This window comes from Odocoileus virginianus, chromosome 22 (genome assembly GCF_023699985.2).
Source record: "Odocoileus virginianus isolate 20LAN1187 ecotype Illinois chromosome 22, Ovbor_1.2, whole genome shotgun sequence".
Taxonomy (NCBI): domain Eukaryota; kingdom Metazoa; phylum Chordata; class Mammalia; order Artiodactyla; family Cervidae; genus Odocoileus; species Odocoileus virginianus.
The window spans coordinates 11,351,898-11,364,047 of NC_069695.1; the positions used below are offsets into that span (position 1 = coordinate 11,351,898).

Sequence of the window (12,150 nt, forward strand, 5' to 3'; positions counted from 1 at the left end):
ACTAATGGAGCATGTTCTCTTGGAAGATGAAAACACTCCCTGGGGGCCTCTGTCTATCACCTAGAGAGAAGGAGGAAGGAAACTCAACATTTGTTCAGAGCCTCCTGGAACCTGTATTTGTCTAGCTGGGTGGGATATACCCTGACCCTTCCAGGTGGCGCTAGTGGTAAAGAACCTGCCTGCCAAAGCAGGAGGCATAAGAGACTCTCGTTTGATCCTTGGGTCGGGAAGATTCCCTGGGGGAGGGCATGGTAATCCAATCCGGTATTCTTGCCTGGAGAATCCCATGGACAGAGGGGCCTGGTTGGGTATGGTCCATAGGGTCGCAAAGAGTCGTCTACTTCTACGTCTGTCTCAAGCCAGTGGGAGATCCTGGGAGACAGCTGGCTGGGTAAAGGACAAGTATGACTTGAGGGGGGTGGGGGGATAGGTGAGAAATGGAATGGTGTGCCCCCCTCCTCTGGCATTCTGAGGGGATGTAGTGCCTGTGATCGTCTCTGGCTTGGCAGAGAAGCGGCAGGAGTCTCTTTGGATCAGCAGTTCTGGGCACACACAGGCCATTGTTGGAGCCTCTCCCCTGGTCTGAGCCCACTGTGGCTCCCAGAAGGCAGAGCTGGTGTTCCCTGAAGGCCAGGGTCTGGGAGAGGGGACAGCTGGGCTGGGAAGGAGGGAGGCAGAGGCCTGGGTCATGAGGGGCCACTCGGGGGGGGGCTGTGGCCCAGATGGCTGATGTGCCAAGGGGAGCCCTCCTTCCTCACCCTGGGGGGACGGAAAGGGAGATGCAGACCTCTAACCACAGGCAGTGCCTGTGACCACCCTCTCTTGGCTTCGGATCTGTTAGATGCAAAAGCACCTGCATGGAACTTGGGGCTCATCTGGAAATGCAAGCACCCAACTCATGGTTTAGGACCCAGGGGTGTTTACCAGTGAGCTTGTTTCTGCTTTCCTTGGCCTCGTTGGCTGGTTTTTCTCTAGTTTTTTTAGAAGTAAGATTTGTGAGTTTGTGCAATTTTAGACAAATGATCAATTTCAGATGATTTTGGTATCAGAGAGCTTCCTCGGCATCTTCATCAACAAATTGTACTTAATATACTCCTGTTAATCAAGGAGAACAAGAGGAATGGACATGAGCCATATGTATGTGTGTGTGTGTAGGTGTATGTGTGTGAATCTGCCTGCCAACGCAGGAGACTCAAAAGAAGCAGGTTTGATCCCAGGGTCAGGAAAACCCGCTGGAGGAGGAAATGGCAACCCACTCCAGTGTTCTTGCCTGGAGAGTCCCAGGGATGGGGGAGCCTGGTGGGCTGCCATCTATGGGGTCGCACAGAGTCGGACACGACTGAAGTGACTTAACAGCAGCAGCAGCAGCATGACATAATAACAAACTTAATACACAAATGCTTTCAGCAGCAGTTCCACAAATGGAAGGTTTACTGGTCAACCAGCCTGTATAAGTGGACACTCTTAGAGCTTGGGTACCACAGAATTGCTCTATGCTGGGTTTAGAAATGCCTGGTTGGGATTTCTTCTTATATCACAATTCTGTAGATTCATCTCCACCACGTTCTTTGATGTACATCGTCTCATTTTTTAGTTTTTATTTTATATTGGAGTATAGTTGATTTACAATGTTGTGTTGGTTTCAGGGGTACAGAAAAGTGATTCAGTTATAAGTATATACATAGAAATTTTTTTTCAGATTCTTTTCCCTTACAGGGTATCACAGACTACTGGGTAGAGTTCCCTGTGCTATATAGTAGGTCCTTGTTGATGATCTATTTTATATATAGTTGTGTGTATATGTTAATCCCAACCTCATAATTTATTCCCCTTACCCCTTTTGTAGCCACAAGTCTATTCTTTAAGTCTGTGAGTGCTTCTGTTTTGTAAATAAGTTCATTTGTATCATATTTAGAGTACATATATAAATAATATCATGTTTGTCTTTGTCTGAATCACTTCATTTGGTAAAATGTCCTCCAAGTCCATTCATGTTGCTCCAAATGCCATTATTTCATTCTTTTTTATATGACTGAGTAATATTCCACTGTGGACTTCCGTGGTGACTCAGATGGTGAAGAATCTGCCTGCGATGCGGGAGACATGACTTTGATTCCTGGGTTGGCAAGATCCCCTGGCGGAGGGCATGACAACCCACTCTAGTATTCTTGCCTAGAGAATTCCCGTGGATAGAGGAGCCTGGCAGGCTTGAGTCTTCAGTCCATGGGGTCACAAAGAGTTGGACATGACTGAGTGACTAAGCACAGCGCAGCACAATATTCCACTGAATATTTTATCATCTCATTTAATCTCAAGACAGCTCTGCACTGATGAGTATCATTATTATCCCCATTTATCCATAGGGAAATCAAGGTCTTAGGTAACACTGCTAATGGTAACAGAGTTGATATTTGAACATGGCATTTCTGGCTCTTGTGCTGGGTGCTGTGTGCTTCACCTGAAACTGTAATTGTCTCCAATATCCTGTGTTTGCTGGCATATTCACTTAACAAGCAAATGAACACCTTGGGGGCTCTGCATGATCAATCCTGCCCCCCGACCCCGTCCAGTAGCTCTCTTTTCCGCAATTCTGGTCACTCTGCCCATGTTGTCACCATGCCGGCCAGGCTGGCCTCCCAGCTGTTCCTGTAACTTGCCAGCTCACCTGTCTCTGTTCCAGGTCCTGGCTCCCTCCCTTTCCTGGAAGGGTCTTACCTGATCTTTGCTCCTATCCAGACAGGCCTTCCCTGATCACAGAGCTGAAACAGCCATCCTCAGCCCACACCAGCCCTAGTCCCTCACTCTGTTTTCCGAAGCTCTGATAACTATGTCAAATCATATTTTTGTGTGCGTATGTATACTTAGTTCTTCCCTGTCTCCTCCTAGAGCGCAAACTCCCCATGGGAGAGACCATGTACCTGAGCGATGCTTGGCCCATAGTTGGTATGCAGGAGAGCCAAGAGTGGTCCCTGTTCACACAGCCCACGGTATAGCTGGGGACAGGGCTCTGGGGGACTGGGAAGCATGATCCTGTGACTGTAGATTCAGACGATGAGTCCCAGAAGAAGGTCAGAGTGACCAGTCATGCATGCATTCATTCATTCACTCATTCACTCATAGACCACTGACTTCGTGCAAACAGCCGGGGTCAGCCAGCCAAGAAGAGCCGGACTGCTTCTTTCTGTTTGTTTTCTTACCTGTGCATTTGCTATGTTGTCTTTTAGACAGCTGGGACTGCTACACACTGCTGGGTGTAGAGACACTTTGATGGAGGGATAGGTGAGTTCTGGACCTGAAGGTGTTACTAACCGGATACACAACTTAGGGGATCTTCTCTCCATCTTCATGGAACTCCGGCTTAGAATGCATGTAACGAGCCTCAGACAAGAAAGGGAGGGAAGGAGGGACACAAAATTGGAAGTAACTGAGAGTTTTAACCATGCTCACCTTGACTTTAGGGCAACTTATTCCTCAGGAAGGTATTTACACTCCTCCAGGATTTCTGGATCTGAGATTCTATCCTTGGGCTTTAAGCAGTAGTTTGTCAGCTTTAGGGTTTTGCATCGAGAGACCCTCCCTTCAATTGTCAACATTTAATTTTTTAAAATAAGTCTTTAAGTAAACACTATTATCATCGCCTTTTATAAAAAGATAGGGCACGTTGATTCCTCGAACTAGGAAGGACAGTATCTCAAAAGAAATGGTTTATGGACTTCCCTGGTGGGAAGGTGGTTAAAAATCTGCCTGTTTATGCAGGGGACACAAATTCCATCCCTGGTCCGAGAAGATGCCACCTTCTGTGAGGCAACTAAGCCCGTGAGCCCCGACTACAGAGCAACTAAGCCCATGAGCCCCAACTGCAGAGCCTGCTCATATAGAGCCTGTGCTCCACAACAAGAGAAGCCAGCACACCGCAACTGGAGAGTAGACCCTGTTCCCCGCAACTAGCCCATGCAAAGCAAGAAAGACTCAATGCAACCAAAAATCTTAAAAATGAAATGATTTATTCTTTCCTTATCAGTCAGTCTTTTGCTCAGCCAGTATTAGTTGAGTGCTTGCTCTATGCCAGTGTTTGATGTGCTGTAATATGGGGCTTCTGCCTTCAAGGAGTCATCTGGGTAAGTGGGCGTGCCTGCTATGGTGCTTCAGTCATGTCCAACTCTGTGTGACCCTATGGACTGTAGCCTGCCAAGCTCCTCTGTCCGCGGGATTCTCCAGCCAAGAATACTGGAGCGGGTTGCCAGGCCCTCCTCCGGGGATCTTCCTGACTCAGGGATGGAATCTGTGTCTCTTCTGTCTAACCTGCACTGGCAGGCAGGTTCTTTACCCCTAGTGTCGCCTGGAAAACCCTGGGTAGGTGGGGGGACAAACATGAAGCAAGGACTTGGAATTAAAGGCAAAATTTCCAGTGTAGTAAAAGCTATGGCAAGGAGATGCCTGAGACTGTGAGACTGCATAATAATGGGGGCGGGTTGACCTAACTCAAAGAGAGGAGCATCCCTGGGGGTGGAAGGAAGGTCCCAAGGTGACCACTCAGGGCTTACAGGTCAAGGAAGGGCTGACCTTGTTCAGAGGGCTGTAGGAAGACTGCTGGGTGGTGGTGCAGTCAGCCTCAGTAGAAGGGGACTGGTGGGTCTCAGTGAGCCAGATGTACCAGTAAAGAAAGTACTGTGGGCAGTGGTCCCCGGGGAGATACTGATGGCTTGTGTCCTGCTGGCTGTGGCGAGGGGACCTGCAGAAGAACGGACAGACTGAGAGGCATCTCAAAGCTAAAACTGACAGGACGTTGAGCCTGGTTTAGATGCGGGATGAAGAAAAAGGAGGTTGCTGTCTGGGCTGGTCTTCTGATTCCCACCACTGGATGGAGATAGGCAAGCTTTCTTTTTATTTATTTTTTGGCCACATTGTGCAGCATATGGGATCTCAGTTCCCCAACTAGGGATTGAACCCACACCCCCTGCATTGGAAGTGCAGAGTCTTAACCACTGGACCACCAGGGATGTCCCTGGGCAAACTTTCTGAGGGTAGAGATGTGGAGAAGTAGGTTCTGGGAGGAAGATACTGAGAAATGCCCTGTTTGGAACATAGTGAGTTCAAGGTGCCTTTGAGCCATCCAAGGGGAGGTGTCAAAAAGGCAGGTGACTGTGGGCTGGAGTTCAAAGCAGAGGCCAGTCTTTTCACTTGACTCACCTTCTCTGTTTGGCTATGATGGGGCCGTCTCTGGAAAGAGAAGTCGGTGGCCTGAGTGAAAGCCTTACTTTTCTCTTCATGCCCTTTTGTCCTCTTTAAGCTGTGTAGCACTGTGCATGTACTACATATTCAAAAATCAATAAAATTTAAAAAGCAAAATTATCTAATAATTTAGCATTTGAGAAAATACATTGCGTTATGGAAACTTGACCACGGATCACAAGTTTTGAGGCCTGAACTGCTGAGGACGACTTTAAAATCCCTTCTAGCTCTCACTGCGTGTTACTGCAGTTTTTCTTTATGGGTCTACTAGATGTGAGCAATGCTGAATAACATCATATTCCACAGACTTTGAAAGCCTTCAAAATCAATGTTTATGGAGAAAGGTGGGATGGGGACTTCACTGTGCAACTCCTTCCCCCTGTCACCTTCCTCCTCGCTTGTCATCAGCAGCAGCAAAATTATTTCTAGGACTTAAGAAAATATGACTCAGAGTAATACTAGCAAAGAACTAGGAACACTAGATCGTATTCTCATGTACCCTTCTTTTCATTCTAAGAAAAAGATGTCCCAGCCTTATTAGTTTGCTTTTAAACTCTGATGCTGGCCATGTTTCTTTGACAGTATCTCAATTGGTCGTGGTAAAACCCACAGAAAGTCCCAGACACTAGAGTGGCTTCCTTCTTCATTACCCTATCACTCGGACACTTATCCAAGCAAAAATTCATTTCCTCGGCTTGGAAGGTTAGGCAAAATTAGCTTATTGGGTGGCTCCTCCCGCCAAATCCATGATAATCGTGACGATTAGCATCTGTATGCCAGCTAGTTTACATAGCACTTGTGCTGAGCGGCGCGTCCGGGTGCCCGCTCCACGTCCCAGCAACCCCCCGGGGTGAAGGCTTTGTTCCTGGAGCCTCTCACCGTGTCTGGCGCACACAAGACGTTGTTAATTCAGTGTTTGTTGTACGAGGAAGGCAGACAGACAACGGAAACAGCTTTCCTAAAGCCTTGAGGCTAGTAATGGCAGAAGAATCTATTTGATCCGAAAACTGGGCTGAGGGTCCTGTCTGTTCCCCTGGGTCCTCAGAGTGGAAATACCTTGGCCATCACTCACGGGGCTGGGCTTCTTTGGTGGGTCCCAAGATGTGCCAGGAGCAGCGTGTGTGGTCACCTATGACTCTCCACTCTACTACAGACAAAACACCACTCCTTCTGCACGCTGCCCAGTTCTGATTCACCATTAACAGGATGTTTCGTCGCTATGAAGCTATCTGGCACTTACTACGCAAAATTTAGTTCCAAAGTCATCCTTTAATGACTTAGAGGAATGGAAAAGATAAAAATAGGGGGGAAAATCAGAAAAGAGTGAAGGCTAATTTGGTAGCCCAATATGACCGGGAGCTTGAAGTCCATTTGTTGATGTCTTGAAGTTCAAATGCAGCCTGGATAATGAGGAATATCAGCAGGGCTCCTGGGGTGCCTCTGAGCAAAGCTCAACATTTATTTTCTTGTTTTGCTGTCTTTAAAATCAATTTTTTTACTGCCTGTGGAAATCAGCCAAATTTTATGTCTCTCTGTCTATTCTGCAATGGCGAATCCTAATTTTTCATTGTCGGCATTTGAGGCCATTATCTAAGCAGGTCCATTACTGAGCCATCACAGGCCAGGTTCATGCTGGAGGCACTTCCCTTCTCCTTGTGTTAAAAACTGGCCTTGTCTCCTGACATGAAGCAGTTTGCTTCAAGTGAGGCCTGACTGTTGATCTGAGGAGTGGAGATGATGGAGATTTCCCCAGTTATTTGAGAAGAAACTTCTGTAGTTATAGATGATGTCGTGTTGTGCCCGCAAATTCTTTCTACAAGGAAAAACTTCACTCTCAGGAAGGCGAACTCCCTGAACATCCCTTGCAGGGGCCACACCTCCATCCCTGACCCCCTCGAGGCTTCAGTGAGTGAAGTCGCTCAGTCGTGTCCGACTGTTTGCGACCCCATGGACTATAGCCTATCAGACTCCTCTGTCCATGGGATTTTCCAGGCAAGAGCGCTGGAGTGGGTTGCCATTTCCTTCTCCAGGGGATCTTCCCCACCCAGGGATAGAACCTGGGTCTCCCGCGTTTCAGGCAGACGCTTTACCCTCTGAGCCACCACGGAAGCCCCTCGAGGCTTAGGGGTGTTTATAAATGAAGTGATAGACTCAAAGTGACAAGCACAGTTTGAGTTTTGAAGACTTAACTCAAAGTGGACAGAAAACAGCCAGTTGTTTCTGTATCATGCTTTCCTTTTGAATAGAGTCATTCATCTCACACGCACCTCTGCCTGACTGTCAACTCACCCAATCTAGATCCAAATATTTGTGCCTTTAGGAGAATTTCTGAGACACCACCCCCCACACACACACCCCGCACCCCCAGAAAGAATAAATCCCTTGATTTTCTGTTCTCCCGAGCAGGGGCCTCCATTCTTTTTCTTTTTTTTTTTCCCAGTCTTTTTCTTTTTGACTGTGCTGGGTCTTCCATTACTGCACACAGGCTTTCTCCAGTTGCAGCGAGTAGGGGCTGCTTTCTCTAGTTGTGGGCTGCTCATTGCGGCGCCTTCTCTTGTTTCAGGGTCTAGGCGCAAGGGCTTCAGTAGTTGGGGTCCCCGGCCCCAGAGCACAGGCTCCATGGTTGCTGCGCACAGGATTAGCTGCTCCACAACATGTGGGATCTTCCCGAATCAGGGATCAGACCCGTGTCTCCTGCATTGGCTGGTGGATTCTTTACCACTGAGCCAGCAGCGAAGCCCGGGGGTTCAATTCTTGCTCGCACTGTTCTTGCTGCCTTCTTTTTTTTTTTCTTGCTCCATTCTTGAAGGCTATTTTCCTATTTCTAGCCCTCTCTTAAATTACACACTTCTTGAGGGCAGAGGCTGTTTAATACATCTTTTGATGTCTCAGAGGTCACGCCTGGTACCTGGCACCACCTCTTGAACGAGTGCTGGTGAAATGGATCGAGAATCACGAGAACCCCTTTCTGTTTCCAAAAGGTGCCGCTCTCCTCTCCTCAGATGGGGCAGGCTACCCTTCCTGCGCAGAGCTCTGTGGCTGGGACGCCAGTGTTTGTGAGACTGTTCTCCCGGGTTAGGACCTGCACCTCACTGATACCTAGAATGACTTTTGATTAGGACTGGTGTATTTCCTCACAGACTCTTGCCAGGGTCATGACAAGGCAGCCTCCGCCCTTGCCGTCTGGGATGACACATCGGCCTCTGTTGTCATCAGCCTTCCTGTAGGAACTGCCCCACAGAGAGAGACGCTGTCTGCAGCCTCACTTCCACATGGGACCCCGCCAACTTGTCCTTCTCTACAAGGACATCAGAACAGTGAATTTCAGGAAATGAGAAAAGCAGACACAGATTTAAAAAAAAAAGCAAACCTTCAAATTAGTATATTTTTGAATAAGTGGCACATTCACAAGGTACAAAGTTGAAAAGGTACAGAAAGTTACGTGCAGTTAAGTTTCCCTCCCAGCCGTTTTCTTCAGCCATCCAATGGCCATCCCTGGAGGAACCCGTGACTGCATATTTGAATGTTTCTGTTGTCCTAGGTCTTTGCTTCTCCTGGAGGTTTCTCTTGACTCCTTCATAAGAACATTCATTTCACCCTGCCCCTCCCCCTCTGGCCCCCAGGACCTAGCCGAGAGCCCTGGAGAGTCACCTGGCAAATGTTATGGATCAGTTGACAGCATGCCTTTAACACAAGCATATTTGATGAGTCAGGACTTATAGCATCTTTATTTGATTGTGAATTAGATGCATTTCATTCACTTACCTTCTTGTTCTCCTAAGATAAGCCAAGAAGTGCTGATTGTCACATCAGCCTCACTCAAGCCATCTTTCTTTCATGAGCCATCACTTCCAGTTGTATTACTGCCAGTTCAGGATGGTTGAAGGCACACACATTTTTCAGGGGACAGTTGCACAAGAAATGTCGATAATTTTCAACACTTTTTTTTTTTTTTTGCCTCTTCAATTGTTTCTTCTTTGGTTTCTGCAAGGAAAAATCCTCATCCCTGCCTTGGTCCTTGGCCCCAACACCGACACACCCACCTGCCCGTTGGGGCCTCTCTTGACCTGTCTTTTCCAGGAACCACTGAACGTGAGAAAAGTCCTGAAAGGAGGAATCCTGCCTTCCCCGAGGTATTTATTTGTTTATTTCAGTGTTTGCTTAGTTGCTTGTAGCTCTAGAGGGTTTGCCAGTTCTCTTTTTCTGTTCTCCTCTTTCTCTTTCGTGTCAGTTTCCCCCCGGCAGTTGTGGACAGTTCACCTGTTTCTCCTCCACTTCCTGTATATACTCTGCTGCTCTCCTTCCTCTCGCACCCTGGGGCCCTGACTGCTCAAGACCACGGACCTTGGAGCAATTTCTCTCCAGCTTCCTCCCTCCTCTAGATGCTTAGCCAGCGGTCGGTCAAATGCGGCCCCCACAGTCCTTCGGGTGCCAGGGGCCAGTGATTAAGTAGCCAGGTCTTTAGCTGACTCCATCCTTGTTTGTCCTAACTCCGTTGCAAGTTATTTTGGTCTCTGTGACTTGTGGCCGCACCATGATTAGGGTTTGATTACTATCACCAAAGTGACTAAAAGATGAAAATAGAAGCCACAACAGGAAATAAACAACTGCAAATGAGATATTTTATTCCATATTCCCTGCCAGCAAGTGATTAAAATCAAACTCATTCACAATAGTTTGGTGAGCTCCTAAACTTTTTTTTTTTTTAAGGATTAGAATAGTTTGAAACTGGGTGCTTGTTGGTTTCATTTGTGCCCATGGAAAGGAAAGGAAAGGAACTCCCTTTCTAGGCACACTAGCCAGCCAGGAGTTCCTCTACAGTCCAGCTTCTTTCTTGGAAAGGAAAAGAATAAGAATGTGAACGGGGTGGGGCTGGCTCTCAGGAAAGCTTGGGATGTTAACTGATTCAGGGGATGCCAAGGAGCTATAAAGCAGCACTAGCCACTGTAGGTACTTGCCCAGCAACCCACCCACTGTCTACCTAGGGCAGTAAAATGGAGGAGGAAAGCCATGCAGAGAGTGTAAGACAGGAGTGACGCCTGAATTAAAGCACCCACAATTACACTATATGGGAACATATCTTTGCAAGTATATGCATGTTCCTCCCAGACAAGTTGTGACGTCAGATTTGACTTCTGAAACACCCACTAAATCTAACTGCCCTGTGTGTGCTCCAGCCTCGCATCCCAAAGTGTGAGCACCACTGGCCAGATCTCCCAGAATCATCAGGTTCTCTATGTAGCCAAGAAGCTTAAGCAGAATTATGCCTTTTGCTTTCACTGCTTATTTAAGTCCTCCTTGTCACTCTGCAGCCTGGCGTAGCCTTGCCAGGAAAGTGAACATCTTCTAGCGATGCCCAGAGCAGAGAGTGGGAATGGGGCCCTGAGAGAGTAGGAAACTTACCCAGAAACCTTTTTAAATCTTGCCAAGTGCTCTTCTAATGTGAGGATCACCTCTAGTGCAAGTTATTTAATCAGTGAATGGCACAGACCCAGGGGCTTCCCAGGGAGCTCAGTGGTAAAGAATCCACCTGCCAATGCAGGAGATGCAGGAGATGTGGGTTCGATCCCTGGGTCAGGAAGATACCCTGGAGAAGGAAATGGCAAGCCACTGCAGTATTCTTGCTTGGGAAATCCCATGGACAGAGGAACCTGGCGGGCTACAATCCATGGGGTCACAAAGAGTCGGGCACGACTGAGCACGCACGCATGGCAGAGTCCCAGGCAGGAATCAGGTTTTCTGACTTCTAGTTTGGCATTCTTTCTAAGCCTTTCTGAGGTGAGTGTATCATTTCTCAGATACCTCCAAAATCCCATTTCTACCTCTTTTGCCTATGATAGTGGGATAACCCATTTTTTCCTGGGCTTTCTCTGCTGCTATCTTTGTAGGTTGCTTGTTCAGAAAGTTTCACACACACACACACACACACACACACACAGGTCTCAATGCCCTTTTCAATAAGCAATATATATTTTTTAAATTTATGTATTTAAAAAAAATATTTATGCACTGGGTCTTAGATGCTGCATGTGGGATCGTTCAGTCTTGGCAGGCAAACTCTTAGTTGAGGCATGTTGGATCCAGTTCCCTGGCTAGGGATCAATTGTAGGCCCCCTGCATTGGGGCATGGAGTCTTAGCCACTGGACCACCAGGGAAGCCCAGCACTATTTTTAATTGTAACAAAACCATGATCTTATACAATTGCAGCCTATGTGGCTTACAGAATAAATGTTTAGAATCCCAGCTGCTGCCCTGTTCCACACCTTTCTGCCCTGCTTGGCATTTCTGGCTCTTCTAGGTCAATGAGCTTCAGGGCCCCTTGCTTAGAGATGATAATGATTTTCTCCCTTATATATTATATGATGTATAATATTATATTATCACATTTCTCCAAAGGTGCTCTTGGTGGGTTGGGGTAGGGGGAGAAGGTCCAAATACCTATCTATCCAACTCTGTTGATTCCTAAATAGCTATTAAGCATCTATAGCATGCAGTCAGCTTTTAAGTTGCTGGAAGGGAAGGGGCTGAGTTGAGGTTCATCAGGGCCTTTTCCTTTTATTACTTTTTTCCTTTTTTTGGTAACTTTTCCTTTTAAATGGGCATAATTTAGCTGAGAAAATGAAAATAGTTCATTTCACCTTTTTTTAAAAGATTCATTAAAAAAATTCATTAAAATCCCCAGTGAGTTTGAGTGTCATCCTGACCTCACAATTCTAAATGACTTAAAAAAAAACTATTTCACTGAATAAGATGTGAGGTTAGACCACCATGCCAACTAGTGGCCTCCTCGATACTGACGCTTATACATTTAAATCATGACGCTTCTCAGCACCAACCGCTTTCACGAAGTAAACTCTATATGGTGCTTTGCCCCATCAACGCCTTACAGTGTCTATGCACCAGTCGGCCAGGTGGGT

At 47.0% G+C, this 12,150-nt stretch overlaps 1 non-coding gene across 1 annotated transcript; it reads right to left on the reverse strand.

Annotated features, from left to right (window-relative positions):
* Positions 1-4,927: 4,927 nt before the first annotated feature.
* On the reverse strand, positions 4,928-5,000 carry TRNAG-UCC (transfer RNA glycine (anticodon UCC)). The gene has a single exon. It is a non-coding gene; the product is annotated as a tRNA-Gly (tRNA).
* Positions 5,001-12,150: the final 7,150 nt, after the last annotated feature.